The sequence below is a fragment of the Grammomys surdaster genome, unplaced genomic scaffold, assembly GCF_004785775.1.
Source record: "Grammomys surdaster isolate TR1022 unplaced genomic scaffold, NIH_TR_1.0 125617, whole genome shotgun sequence".
Classification (NCBI taxonomy): domain Eukaryota; kingdom Metazoa; phylum Chordata; class Mammalia; order Rodentia; family Muridae; genus Grammomys; species Grammomys surdaster.
The window spans coordinates 942051-957152 of NW_021620459.1; the positions used below are offsets into that span (position 1 = coordinate 942051).

Consider the following 15102-nt stretch of genomic DNA (forward strand, 5'->3'; position numbering starts at 1 on the left):
CTCCACTAGCAGACGGTTCGAAACCCTTCAATACCCTCTACTAACACTCTTCCAATTTAGTTTGCTATGGTAGCTTTCTGAATTTCTGTTCCTCCCCAGAATAAACAAGTCTACTCTACTAGAGCAAAGCCCTTCCCTTCCCATTATCAGCACCAGTGCTCTCTATCCTCACCAGTGGTACTCTCCACTGCCTCTCATCGAGGCTGAATTCTCTGCTAACACTAGTCAACAGCACTTTTCTAGTTCCTTTGTGAAGTATACAGTGGATGCTCCTACCTCACATCTTACTTCCAATCCTCCCATTCTTTACTGTTGCTTTACCTTCTCTGAATTAAACACTTAATTGAGCATGTGCTAATTTCAGAAAAATATAAGGAAGAGTCAGAATGCAAATGAATCAAGTGCATGATTGTGTAGCAGAAAATATTTGCAGCAATGAAGTTGATAAAGCGAATGGTATGTCTATGTCAGGCTGTGAGCACCACAAGCATGTTCTCTCTCTCAAATCCTCAGAATGCCCAGATGCAACCTATTTAAAAAAAAGAAGGAATATAGGCTTGTTAAGGTCAACAAGCTTGTCTAGATTAATGCAGTAGATACTGGTGGCACAGGCCATATGCCACCAACCTCTCAGTGTCCAAGTTCCCATACTAAATCCTAAGAGAGAAAACAAAGTGTGATGATAAGACTTCATAAGAGAGGAGGCTATAAGCTGGATTCTAGAGACTCACAAAGAAAAGGATTAGAATTAGCCCTTCTCCAGTGCTGCTCATTTCCTAACTATCGTGCACCACTTTCCTGGTTGTATCACATTTGAGTAGAATGTCCTGAATAGATTGGTTTGCTGTTACACATTTAAGCAGAGGGGAAGGAAGGACTTTGAAATGATCACTTTCCAAGTTAATGTATCAACACAGTTTTGTTTGGAATTTTTTTTTTTATCAAACAGTAGTCACATTTAAAAGTACAGTTTGAAGGTTCACAGTGGCAGTGTGTGCTGCACATTTATGGCTATTTGACATAAGTTGGACTGACTTGCCAATGCCAGTTTTAGTGCTTTAGTCCTTTATTTGCTAGGCTTTACTTTATGTTTATAACTATTTTGATCAGATCTCAAACATACTACAAGGTTTCAATGGTCAAGAAAGCAATGCTCAACCATGCTATTACTAAGAGGAGAAAGATGCTTTATTGTGATTTTCTAAGGATGTACCATTGTAACATCCGAATTCTTTCTGCCTAGCTTTCAAGTAGACCAGTGGTCCTGAAGCGATGCTTCAGCCTGTCTCACTCTGATGTGTAGCATATTAGCTGTGTTTACAGGAGTACAGTTCTGTTCAACCCAGGATTTCTTTATAAATTGTATTAAACTTGTTCTTTAACAGTTGCATAAATACACAGTAAATTATGGTCACTCTCACCCCATTCTTCTACCTCCAACCTAAGCCCTTCTTTTCTACAAGTCCCTTTCTCATGCTCCTCTCTCCCCTTCTGTCTTGGTACTTGGTGAGTTTAACCAGCATCATTTGTGTGACTAGGGGTTTCAAATTATCCAATCAAGCCTAGTAGGCTCACCTTTGGGCACATAATTGAAGACAATGACTGCTCCTCCCCAGAGTTTACTAGTAGCTAAAGTTCAGCTAGGTGAGGTCTGCCTCTCTATCCATGACTGATTGATGACAGGCTAAGTCTTGTACAGGCCAAGCATAGATAGCCTCTGCTGTCATGGAATATTTGCAATGGCTGTGTCATGCCCAGAAGATAGCATCGTGCAGCCTTTCTTATGACACTTCTTTCTTGTTCTCTCAGCCATGGAGGAGGTTGATATAGTTGCTCTGTTAAAGATTGAATGTTGAGTCATCCCTTATTCTATGGACCTTGAGCGGTCTCTGGGTTCACCACAGTTCTTTGACAAGAGAAGCCTCTCTGACTGAGTGTAGTATTTGTCTATGTATATACATAAAATACTTAGAAGGCAGTTTGATGCCATGTCAATCTATGTAAGTAACTGTAGTGAGTTCTCTTGGAACTTGTAGCCACAGGGTGGCTGTGACTGTGTTCACAGTGCCAGGTATGAGTCCCCTCTTGTGGAGCAGGCCTCAAATCCAGTCAGAGAGCAAATAATCACCACCACAGTGGTTTGTGTAGCTGTAATACCTGTGGGAATGTCTTGCCTGGCAAAATGGTATTCAAGCTTGTAGGGCTCACAGACCATTGGTGCCTTTTCTTTCCCAGTAGTATGCACAGCTCCTTCAGGCAATGTGAAAGTTTCTGACCCAGTTCTAGCTTAATTTCACATTTTGTAACAAATGTATGTGATCTTCAGCAATAGAATAACCCAGAATCTTAAGACTTAAAAGGAACCTAGAAAGCAACTAGCTCTAGCTTTGTGCAAATGCCAGTATCACAGCTTTTGAGGTCCTGACCATGTTTGGTTATCTAGTGTATGGCTCAGGACAAGATGCCAAATCATGCTCTAGTGCCTTGAACAAATTTGCACTAGGCTTTGGTGGGAATCCAAACTCTTCCCTTTCTGGTCCTTTTATTTCCATTTTCTGTTTTTTGCTGATCCCATGTACCTATGGTCTCTTTACCTATTTTTCTTTGTTCCTCTTCCTCCTAAGCATTGACTTCAATACCATAAACTAACCTGTTCTGGGCACTGATTTCCTTTCTCTAGTTTCTGTCTTATCTCCTGTTGGTGTGCATTTTCGGCATATCAGACTTTATAAATGAGCTAGGGAAAAGAAGTGGCTTGCAGACTCAGAAAGCACAGTTTGGACAGAGGAAGAGGAGGTATAACAGAGGTCAAAACGTCAAAACTGTATCTGAGAAAAAGATGCCTAGTGTAGTACTGTTATACAATAGGCATAAATGTTTACAAATTCATGCTCAGGCATTTCAGAGCCTGCTGAATGGTGGTGTTCTTAGGCACATGACTGAAAAATAAGGAAAAAAAAAGGTATCATATTGTAAAGATCAGATTTTCTCCTCTCTCTCTCTCTCTCTCTCTCTCTCTCTCTCTGTGCATACATACATACATACATATATATATATGTATGTATGTATGTATGTATAAAAGCATGATTGTATGTGCATGTCAAGAAACCTTAGGTATTGTTCTTTAGGAGCTGTCTATCTTGGTTTTTGAGACTAGGGGGTCTTATTGGTCTGTGGATCACCAATTTGGCTAGGCAGATTGCCCAGTAAGCCCCAGGGATCATCTGTCTCTCCAGTGCTGGGATTATAAATTCATGCTATCACAGCCAGCTTTTAAAATGTGGGTTCTGGAAACTGAACTCAAGTAAATTCTTATACAGCATCTACTTTATCACCTGAGCTATCTCCAATAGCTACCATATATAAAAATACTAGGGCTTATAAAGAAATGCAGAAGTAGAATGTCCCATACCAAAACCCAGCACTTACACTTAATCTGCATATCTAATTAACTTGGTTATTTAGTTCTAAAAACAGTCTATAATAAATGCTTGTTTTACACTGAGCTTCATACAAATATGAACATCCACAGACTCATACTCATATGAATAGAAATGTGCCATGACATCCGAACCAAGTCAGTGTTCTAGTAAGTTCATTACTAATAAAAAGGCAGAAAAAAATTATAAAAGAATTAAAAAGAAAATTCTTTTTTTTCTGTATATATAAGAAGCGATATTAGTATTTTCTTATTTTATCTTTGAGATAATAAAATTACATTTCTCCCTTCCGTTTCCCACCACCCAAAACCCTCCCCTAGACCCTTCCCCCTGGGTTCTATGAAGGAAAGAGGAGACAGGACAAATGTCTTGAGTGCCCTGTCAGTGACCCTTCAGGACCAGAGTCTCAGAAGAAGTTCATCTTCAAGACATAAAGGTTAGCTACAAAAACAAGAGCAAACAAAACCAACAACAAGCTTGTGAGGATTTCTGACTTCGTCCTCACTTCATCAGCTGAGCTATGTATGGGGTATCTCGAGGTCTGCTTCTGCTGATGAAAAGGTCTGTCTCAAGCAAGGCATGCATGGTGACATATGCCTGTGACCCCAGCTTTAGAAAGGCTGGCACGAGACTATGAGCCTATCTGAGGAACCATGGATAGGAAGACATGCAAGAAAATGAATGCTCACAGTTGTTCATATATACTAGGAATGGTCAGGAATAGCACATTCAGTTATAGAATTCAGACATACAGACATAGACACACAGACATACATATTCACACAGTCTCGAACCACATGGAGTAGTAAGCCTAGAGTTTCCTAGCCACACAAAGCTTTCCACAATAGCTTTGATTCACCAAAGTGGTAGGCAAAATTAGTGATAAGCAGTTGGTATTCTATCTGCCTGTTTACTTTTTGGTGGCTATCTGAGTTGGGCTCTGTGTGTGTGTGCAAGCATGCACATACACTCTCATGTGCAGTTATAAAAAGAAGCACATTATCAGTATAAGTCTGTAGTGATTATAACTAACCCAGATTTCTAGTTTTATGCTATTCCAAATTCAGGTAGTTATTCTACATATAATTCCTAGACAATTATTCAATCTTTATGAGGTTCTCGTAAGTAGGGACCTGGGAAGATAAAAGGCAGACTGATGCTGAGACACTGTTAATTTTACAAGAAGACAGACTAAGCCAGAGTGACTGCACATCATATCTGAGGTAGATAGAGAACCAGTGAAAAATTTTAATTGTTCAGACTTTATACAAAGTCTAACTCCATACTTTTTATTTTGATAAGGGTGTGACATGGTTGAAAATCCTTTTAAACTTCCAAATTCAATAAAAGCACGGAATACTTAAAAATTCCTTACACATAAGTTTGAACCATTAACAAAGTATTTCTTATTAATGTTATCTATCATGTACTCCATTTTAAGGTTCTGTAAAGTTTTATTTTGCTGTAATTATTTTAAAACCTTATAAAAACATTGCAAATAAAAAAAATCATACAATGGCTAAACAATATATGTCCAAGTGCCACAAATATCTATTGGGTCACAGTCTTATTGGCATGATACAGTTCATTTTTACTAAGCACAATGCATCTTTGAATGGATCATTCCAAATGTTTTCTCATTTGTTTTAATAAACTGTGTATTTTACACTGAAAAACCATATAAATGCTAGGGTTCAGTACACTAGGCAGCTGTATCGAGGCCAGTGAGGCAGGAAAGAATATAAAACACATGGCTGAAAAGGTTTGGGCCAACTGAGGTTACCAGAGCCAACCAATGGCTCCTATGTACATATATGAATAACTTTTAGAAGCCACTTACACATAGAAAATGCGGCTCAAAATGTAGGCAGATGAAATATCGCTTAAAAGCATTTAATGTAAATCTTTTATGAGAAAAATACCTTTTAACAAATACAACCTGAATTATCTGGAAGATTCACTGACATGACAGACCTCACACTTTACTGTGCTGTATAAGTCAGCATTACTGTCTGACTCACTAGACATCCAAAGTACTTTGTAGAATGTATGCTACAGACAAATACCAGGGCTTTGTTTATAGAAACTGCAAATGATTAGAGCTATGAGTGAAAACAGAATGTCTTTTGGAAAAGTCCAAGTAGACAGAGTTCTACACTGCCATGAATACTGTTACATGTCAAATAAAACTAAATCACAAGGTTCACATGCTTTCATCTTCCCAATAATGTCAACACACACGTTTTAAGAGCTCACTATTAGTCCGTTCTTTGTCATAATGAGGCACCAGGAAAAGAATCTATGTGAGCAAATATTGAGTGTGCTGACACACCAAGTTGGGATTTCAAGAAATCTAGAAAAACATGACCAAAATCATATTATAAGATTAAATCAATTGCTTTCAAAAACATTAAGTCTCATAAGGCAAACTCTTGTACTTTGCATGTAAATTCTACTATGAAGGTTGCTGCTCATGTCTAAAATCCTTTTAAGCGCCAGGGTTGCTTCAGTGTTAATGACCCTGATCAGTACATGAGGAAGCTGGAAGCTCCGGGTGTACTGGCCCCACTTTCCATCCACTTTGGGTTTTGTGTTTTACTCTCATTTTACAGAAGAATTCAGGAAATAAAATCTGGGGCCATTGGATCTAAATGCTAGTTTTCTTCAACCCAAACAATACAAAAAATGGCACAATGCACCTTCCTGAAGATGACTAACTCTTACTTAAAAGCAAAATATATTTTAAAAATTTACAAATTCATGAGATCATTAAGTAAAAGTTTTAATGGTTTCTAATTTATCAAAAAACTAAAACCCCAAAGTTTAACAGCCATGCTAAAATTTAAGATTTTAAATTTGCCTTAAAGGACTTTCCAGACAGTAAAATTGTGTCTGAAACTGCAGGATAACCCAGGCAAAATCAGTCTCTTCTTGCAGGGAGAACAGTGTGGTGCATGTGCACCAGTGGAATCCTGAGCCACCTCAGAGGGTAGAGCTGCCAGGCACAGGCTACTAACCGCATGAGTCTGAGGGTCACCCTACTGCAGCTTGCACTTGTGAGGTAGTGAGGAACAGATGAAAGGGTGTCTGCTTCTGGTTTGTACAAAGCCAAGGAAAGACAAGTACTTCCTGTTCCTACATCATGCCCCCATCACTGTGCTCACCAAAGGCCCAAAGTCAGCCATTTCCTCCCATGTCCTGTCCAGGGAAGGACCAGCATCATTGTGGCCAGAATAACTGTGATCTACGAACTATGAAGCTAAACTGACAGGTACTCCAAAATGAGAGAACAAATGAAACAAAAGGCACCCCCCCACAACATACACTGGATATAACTCCCAACTTGAACACAGGGAGAACTTCCAAGCACATTTAAGACATAGGATATGTCCTAGCTCAGTCAGCTACCTTTTAGTTTTATTTTATTTTATTTTGTTTTTTTTCTAGACAGGGTTTCTCTGTATACCCTGGGCTGTCCTGGAACTCACTCTGTAGACCAGGCTACCCTTGAACTCAGAAATCCGCCTGCCTCTGCCTCCCAAGTGCTAGGATTAAAGGCATGTGCCACAACCACCCGGCTGTCAGCTACCTTTTAAATGCACTACTGCTCAATTACCGTATAGCACAGATGCTACTAGCACTGCTGTGTTCTTCAACTGATATTGCAAAAAGTACTTAGGTCTAGATGGACAGGATCAGGAAGTATAGTCACATCATTTTTTGGCAAATAACATAATTAGCTAGAATGTTTGTTTAAAATCTAAGCTAAGGGCTATATAAAATTCTGTGGGGAAAGACTAAGGCAATGGCAGCAAGAAACAATGAAAATTACCTTTTAAAAGAAAATGGGAGAGATTCTGAAGCCAGTTAGGCAATGGATGTTAAGAAAGCACAGGTAAGATGCAGTCATAATGGAAAACAGATCTGGTCAAGCTAAACAAAAACAAAGAAAAAGACTACTATAAATCAAACAGGAAAAAATTTTTTTTCACTGCCCTGTATGTGTGCATTGATGTTTCAATAAGTTTACATCTCATGGGAGATTGATCATTTTTAGTCTTTTAAAATAGGCTTTCAAATATGTTATCTTTATTGCTGGATTAACCTTTTAAAGCTTGTTTAAACACACACGTACATGCATATACCCCTTAAAAAGCTATAGTACAGGGTTAGATAGAATTAGCTCTAAGATGATTCTTAAAATGGCCAGCAAGATGGCTGTGCAGGCAAAATTGCTTGCTGCCAACTCTTATGACCTGATTAAATTTGCAGAGCCTACATTGCAGAGGGAAAAAGCTGTTTCCTACTAGCTGTTCTCTGGCCTCCATGAAAGAGTATGTCCCTCTCAAGCACCACAAAACAAAATGTTAAAAAATAAACCAACCAACCAACCAACCAACCAACCAACCAACCAACCAACCAGAGCCACACTGTCCTTGTACTGTAATGTGTGGCTTTGAGGGCAGGGGTGCAGCAGCAGCAGGTGTGGCTGTGTCTGCAGACCCCTCATCATGTATCAGCACTGAGCTTATTTAACCTGGGAGACTGGAATTTTCTGTCTCTTCTTACTTCAACCTGTTTGTTATAAACAGAACTATTCCAGAAGGAATGGATAAACACTACTAATCTTACTCTTTATCTGAACAAGATTTCACAAGGTGCTTCTACAAATCGACTCTGTTGGCCAGTGTATACAGTTACATATAAGAGGTCTCTATTGCAAAGCAGCTGTCCGAGGAGCCAGCTCCGAGGGAAGGAAGAGGGAGGGATAGAATGCAGGGCCGAGATCAAAGGGCTGTTACCTTAAACCTAGGGAGAATGTTCAGAGACTTTCTGGGTGGAAACTGATGAGTGGGGTGAAATTCTTCCCATTACCCCCATGACTGCTCCTCAGACCTGCATCTAAGACTAAATATGTGAGAAACAAACAAACAAACAAAAGCCCAAATTCTGGGATTTGGGGCTATACTGAACATGTGAGAACTGTCCACATGGTTCTAGTTATATATAAAATGCTCCATGGATTTCAAGGATTACTTGTAATGCAGTAAAAAATGTGACAAAGGAATTAAGAGCAGTGAGTGATGGGAAGTGGATAAAAGAGATCTTTGAAAGCTGATGACGTCTGTTAAAACATTTCACTCAGTTACTGCCTTTAAAGCAACAGGTGCTTCACCCTTCTGTCTCTACTTTTTATCCATGAAGTGACAAATTACAAAAAGTAAGTTCTCTGCTCTTTGTTGAACATTCTTTGGTCTCTGCTTTTCTCAAGAATAAAGTGGGAACAGAAAGGACCTTTCTTACAGTATTACAGCTTTCAGAATGTCCAACACACACACACACAACTGCATTAGACAAAATATAGTAAGTAAGACCTATTCATTTGGGGCCTTTATTTTGGAATTGGTAATAATCTGGATGAAATAAAATTGCTTGCCTCTGAACATTCTGTGCCGTGACTGAATGTCTTCTCTTAAAGAAAACTTTACGATTGGAAATTTTCACTCATTACAAATTTTCTACTTTGTTCCGGATGAAGGAGATTTTATTGTATATGAAACAAAATACTCCAGACTAAATTAGAAATCTTCACTGCATGAGTTATGTCTCATGGTACATTCTACAGTGACAGAGCCTTGGCCAAGGAGACAAGACTATTCTCAGAACCCCTGGGCACTGAATGCCTCTGGTGCTTTGCTGCTGATTGTCTAATGATGGCATCCCAGCCTTCTCTTGAAGCAGGAGAGTAAAGGTGGCTTTTTGTAGGCAACCACAGTAATAAGAAGTGGTGAATGTGTTATATGTTGTTACATTCTATTCCTATTGGTGTAACACACACATTCTCATGTACTTCATCCCTGCCTCGCCGAGTGGACTTGTGTCTACAAAAGAAAGGCGCTGATGAAAAAAAAAGAAAACATACACCTTCTCTTTTATTGTTTTCCCCTATAAACCAGGCCACTAAACACAATACTCATTTTTCCTTCTCTACTATTGTCCTCTAAGAGGCAGCCTGTAACTTCTGTGATCTAAACAAAAAGTTTAACTTAGAACTCAGGTGACAGCACACACACACACACACACACACACACACACACACACACACACACACATAACTTAAGTTAGAATCTCAACATGACCCTAAAATATTACCAGTGTCACTCATTCCAATTCAATTAAATAACATTTTCCTTAAAAAATAGTTGAGTTACCTTGGCTTCTTCCCTATATAGCCTAAGGTAAACACTAATGTGTGAACTTTTCCCACAATTACTAACATCAACCTATTTAACAAACAGCACATCTCCTGTGACAAAGCATCAAGCAGAGACATACAAGGCTCTCAGCTTCCTAGTGAGTGCAGCTGGAATAGAGGAAAGCAGCAGTGGCATTTACCTGGATGTGTGTACCTTAAGAGTAACAGTTACGCTCCAATCATTATGTTTGCAGGCAACTAATCATGGTATGTTTTTTTTTTATAATAAAATACGCACTAGACTAGAATATTTAAAGATTTTTGCAATTAGATTTATGAATAAAGCTAGTAACAGGTTTGGTATCAGGACATCCATCTGAGGTGTGAGCTCTCCTCCCTAGGCAGATCCTAAGGAGATGCTGAGCAGTTAAGAAGGAACTTTTATGACAGAGATTCTGATCTAATAGTTGAACCACAGGTAGTCATCAAAAAAGGTCTTGTAAAGTAGAGCTTAGGGGAGCTGGGAATGCTGTGGGCCTGAGTCAGGAACAGAAGCTGCAGGCAGGGACCATAGTACTCAGGATAGTGTGTCCTGCAGTATGTGACACAGTTTCAGAGCAAAGAAGGGCTGGATTAAAGGATTCCCTTCCTCCTCCCACCCCTTCCTGGAACAGCTGCAGTCTGTGGCCATGGCATCTCATAGTTGGGGCTTCGGAAGGAGAGTGACTCATTCTGAGATTATTTTGCCACGTGTTCCCAGTGCTCCCACATTCTCAGTACACCCCGCATCCTGACCCTTGGCCGTTGGGTTCATTTTCTCACACCCTGCATCCTGACCCTTGGCTGTTGGGTTCATTTTCTCCCTCAGCTTAAGAAGAAAAAATAGCAAGGTGGGTTTTCAGAGTTCACTGCTGACTAGTGACAGGGATCTCTCAGTCCCCATACCTAACTCCATAAAAACCTGAAATTATTAAAAAACAACAAGCCTGGTATGTATGCTGACTGCATATAAATGAGAACTTATTCAAAACAAAGTAAGAGTAGAAGTTCTAAAACACTTTTGGGTAAACAGCATCAGTTGTAAGTTTCACTAAAGAAGTACACACATGAAGAAAAAGAAAGAAAAGAAAAGGATAGATCTGCAATTTCATCAAAGACAAAGCCATGTTCTAACAGTGTGCTCTTTAATGAGTTGGCTTCTGTAAGACGCTAACCTATAACCGACACTGTGGGTCGCAGTTCTGATTGCTGTCAGATCTGTTGGATAACTCATCTGGGTTGCTGGGGGGTCCTTTGCTAACACTCATTCTGCTGCCTTTGATCGACTTCAGTGATCCTTTCCAGAAGACACATTGACCATTTATTTGCTTCTGACTGTAATGAAATGCACAGCAAAGCCAGGCATGCAGTACAGTCCATTGTTCCTTGGCCTTCCCCGAACTGGGAACTTCCTTGTTAAGAATTAATTTACCTCCTCCAAGAGCCCTTCCTCAGGTAAGCACCTGGGTTAGGTGTCCTTGTAAGGACATTTTTATCAGTGTTCCAATGCCCTATATTGAACTGTCTGCCCTCACTGGAGTACTCCCAGAACAGGAAATGCCTTGTTTCTGTTGCACCCCACTGCCCAGTACACAATTACCACTCTTTGTGCTTTGAAGATACATACATGGATCTTTGTGAATTGTAACCAGTTAAATTTAAGGTATGCTATTAAAAATAACTTTAAGAAAAAGTTTAGTCTTAGAACCAATATTCTAAAATCTGTTTTTATGTACATATCTCGACATTAATAATGTATTAAAAGTTTTAGATACCTTGTGTGCTCTGCCACATAGAATTTCACTAAATAACTACACGCATGAAGAGAAATAAGGGCCCTTTGTATTCATTTTATTACAAACACAAATTATGCATACTTATTACCGTAGATTTTCAAATGCTTTCATAAAAGGAAAAGAGGAAAGGAAGCCATGGACAGGTGGTGGCTGTGTTGACTACACCAGAGGGTACTGCCTTGGTTCTGCTTACTTAGCACAGAGGCCATGAAATGACCCTCTCGGAAACAGGACGCTCTGAACCTGGATTACGCCAGCTGTCTCACACTCCTGTAAATCTCAATGAATGATCTGATGGCTCTCAGGCCTGCTGCCATGGTTAGTTTAGGTCTTAATGGATTTTCCCTACTGCTTCATCTTTGAGTAGTCCTTGGCAGCCTGAAATACAATATTTCTGAAACAGTTCTGCTCTGAGGATAAATCTGCAGGAAATGAGCAAAGGAGCCAATGATTTGGCAGCAGCACCAGCAAGGGTACCGAGATGCTGTTCACATTCTGTGGACTCAAAACAAAGTCACCAGGACTCAAAGGCTACATGAACCACAGGCTATACATGTGCATACAAAGAGAAAATCACAGGATTTTACAGCACTTTGGTGAATTAATTTCTCGTTCAAGCAAAGCCTTCTCCAGACCTGCTGTGCACAAATGTAGTAAAATCACCTAAGCCCAGGATCTCCCAATACTCCCTTTCTACTTTCCCATCACTCTTTCAACAGAGTTCAGGATGACATAAGCATGCTTTTAGTAATTTTGAAGATACTTTGATAAGGATTGTTTTAAAACTCCGTAATAAAATTTGCAGTATAATCCATAAAAAGAAAAAAATTTTTTGGCTTTAAGCAAAACAAAAATAAAACTGCTAAGCTAGTGAACCAGTTTCCTTTAACGGGCACTACCACTGCTAGCATCCAGTTTCTGCAGCTTTCATAAGTGAGGTCACATGGGCAAATGTGAGCTCTTTACCTTAATCACAGATACAAGAAAGCAGCAGCACAAACCTGCCCGAGAAGCTGAGTGGGCACGGCTCACACCTGCATCTCTAAGTACTTGGGATACTGAGGTAGCTGGTCAGCCATGAATTCCAGGCCAACCCGGGCTACAGTGAGATCCTGTTTTAAGCCACTGTTTCAAACCAAAGTAACCCCAAACAAGACACACGTACACAGAACAAAACAACAAAAACCTGCCAGTGAGTCAAGAACCAAGTTTGGAGAGCTGGTCACATGCAGTCAGGAGCCTGTGCCAAATGAAGCTCTTTGCAGGTGTGTAAAACAAATAAAAAAAACGAGAACAAATTCCCTAAATGCTTGAAAATTTAAAGTACTTTTAAAAAAAACCTCTTTTTTTCCCTTTTTCTTTTGTTTGTTTTTGGGACAGGTTTCTCTGTGTAACAGCCCCGACTGTCCTGGAATTCGATTTATAGTCCTTGAACTCCCAGAGACCTGCCTGTCTTTGCCTCTGCCTCCCAAGTGGTGGGAGGCATGCCAGCATGTGCCACAACTGCCTGGCTAAAAACCTATATTTTTTAACAGTTTATTTTTAATTACATGCATGTGTGTCTATGTGTGTGTGTTAGGGGAGGGGACATGTAACTTGAGTGCAGGAGTAGGCTCCTAAAATCTTACATAACAAACAAAACCAGTGGGGTGAAAAGATGGCTCAGTGTTTAAGAGCTCTTACTGCTTCGTGTGTGTGTGTGTGTGTGTGTGTGTGTGTGTATGCCCTGTCTCAAAAAAAAAAAACCCAACAATTAAAAGAAGCAAAAGCAAACATGTGAGTTGTTACACACTGAAAGGGTAGAATGTCACAGAGCCAGCATTTGGGCCATCTTTCTCTTTTTTTTTCCTCATTTATCATTTATACTTGTGTTTGAGTGAGAGTGTGTGTAGGCACCATTCCATAGCATGTGTGTGAAGGTCAAGGGTCAACTAGTGGGAGTCATGTTTTTCCTGCTATAATCTCTGGCTCAGTGCTTGAACTCTTGTTCCTGCTGGCCCAATCTTTCTCTTAAAATGTGTTAGGTCAATCTACCCCTGTACTGGTGATAACCAAGAGAATAACACAGACTTGGGGAGAGAGTGGAACAGACATTTGCAGCTTTGAGCAGAGTCTGAAGCTCTGAAATGGTTTAGGCACCAGATTTGCCTACACTCAAGCTACTAGTGACATAGCAAAGAGTAACTCTGAATTTTTGAAAACTTGGATGGAGTTTGGAACTTTGCTTAAAATTAGTTTCTAAATATTTATAGACTATTGTTTGGATAGTTTCTTTTAAAAAAAAATTAATTTATTTTATGTTTATTGGTTTATGCATGTCTCTGTGAGAGTGTGTCAGGCCCCCTGGAATGGGAGTTTCAGTGAGTTGTGAGCTAGCATGTGAACCCTGGGAACTAAACCCAGGTTCTCTGGAATAACAATCAATGCTCTTAACCACCGAGGAAAGAGGAAAGGTCACAAAGCACACGACCTCATGGTGACCCTACCTGTGCACTTGGGAGCAGAGAAACCATTCTCTATATAGACAGGAGCATATTGTGAAGACTTTCAAATGCTAAGAATCAGGAAGGCAGAAAGATGGATCCTAAACACTGAAAGCACAGGCCCCTGACCTTATGCTATATGGCAAAATGTCCAGATTTCTCATCCTTTTTCAGAAACGGTGCCTGAGACAGGAGAGATGCAAAGCAAAGCTCGATGCAGTCTCACATGAGGACCTACTTAATTCTGACTTGCTTTCACTCTGTTGTTTCCTTGGTTCTAACAAAGCCACTGTGGATGCCATCCTCATTGCTTTACATACAAGCAGATGTCAGGATAAGCAAGGTGAATACAGCTTTACCAGAGAAGCACTGAGGGAAATGCAGACAAGGGCCAGGAGAGCCAGGACACAGGGAAGGTGCTTCTCCAAACAGGCCTGTGTACCTCACTCTGCTGTGTACATTGTTTGGAACTACCATAATTACTACTTTCAGAGCTAAAAGCTGTATTTCATAATAGGATTCTCTGTGTGTGTGTGTATGTGTGTGTGTATGCAGAGCCACATGATGCTCAAGTTGGCCTTGAACCTGGTATGTAATGAAGAATGACCTTGAACTGTTGGTTCGTTTCTCAAGTGTTAAGAGTACAGAGCTACATTACCATCTCTGGCTTTCATCTACAATAATGGGCAATAATTCATTAGTTGTTCTTTTTCTTAATCTTTTGACTATTTGTGAAGTCTCTGAAAAAAAAAAAAGCAAACACTTTCCACATGATTTCATGGACTCAGAACACGGTCCAGTCTGCATACAGTAACATACTTGAGGTTCAAGATTTCTGCTCTGAAGCCGTAGAATATATCTTTGCTCCTTCCTGGTTCTTAAAGTCTTGTAAGGTTTTAAATAATAATAAAAAAAAGCTTTCTATTTAAGGTACTGCTCCTAAAGTTTAAGAGTAACTAGTCTTTTCAAATTATAGCAGGAGGCAGAGGCCGGGCGGTGGTGGCGCACGCCTTTAATCCCAGCACTTGGGAGGCAGAGGCAGGTGGATTTCTGAGTTCGAGGCCAGCCTGGTCTACAGAGTGAGTTCTGGGACAGCCAGAACTACACAGAGAAACCCTGTCTCGAAAAACCAAAACAACAACAACAAA

The 15102-nt window shown here is 40.0% G+C and overlaps 1 protein-coding gene across 1 annotated transcript in view; it reads right to left on the bottom strand.

The window, feature by feature from the left end:
- Positions 1-15102, bottom strand: part of Micu2 (mitochondrial calcium uptake 2) — an 83088-nt gene that overhangs the window by 54343 nt on the left and 13643 nt on the right. The gene's annotated exons all lie outside the window — the stretch shown is intronic.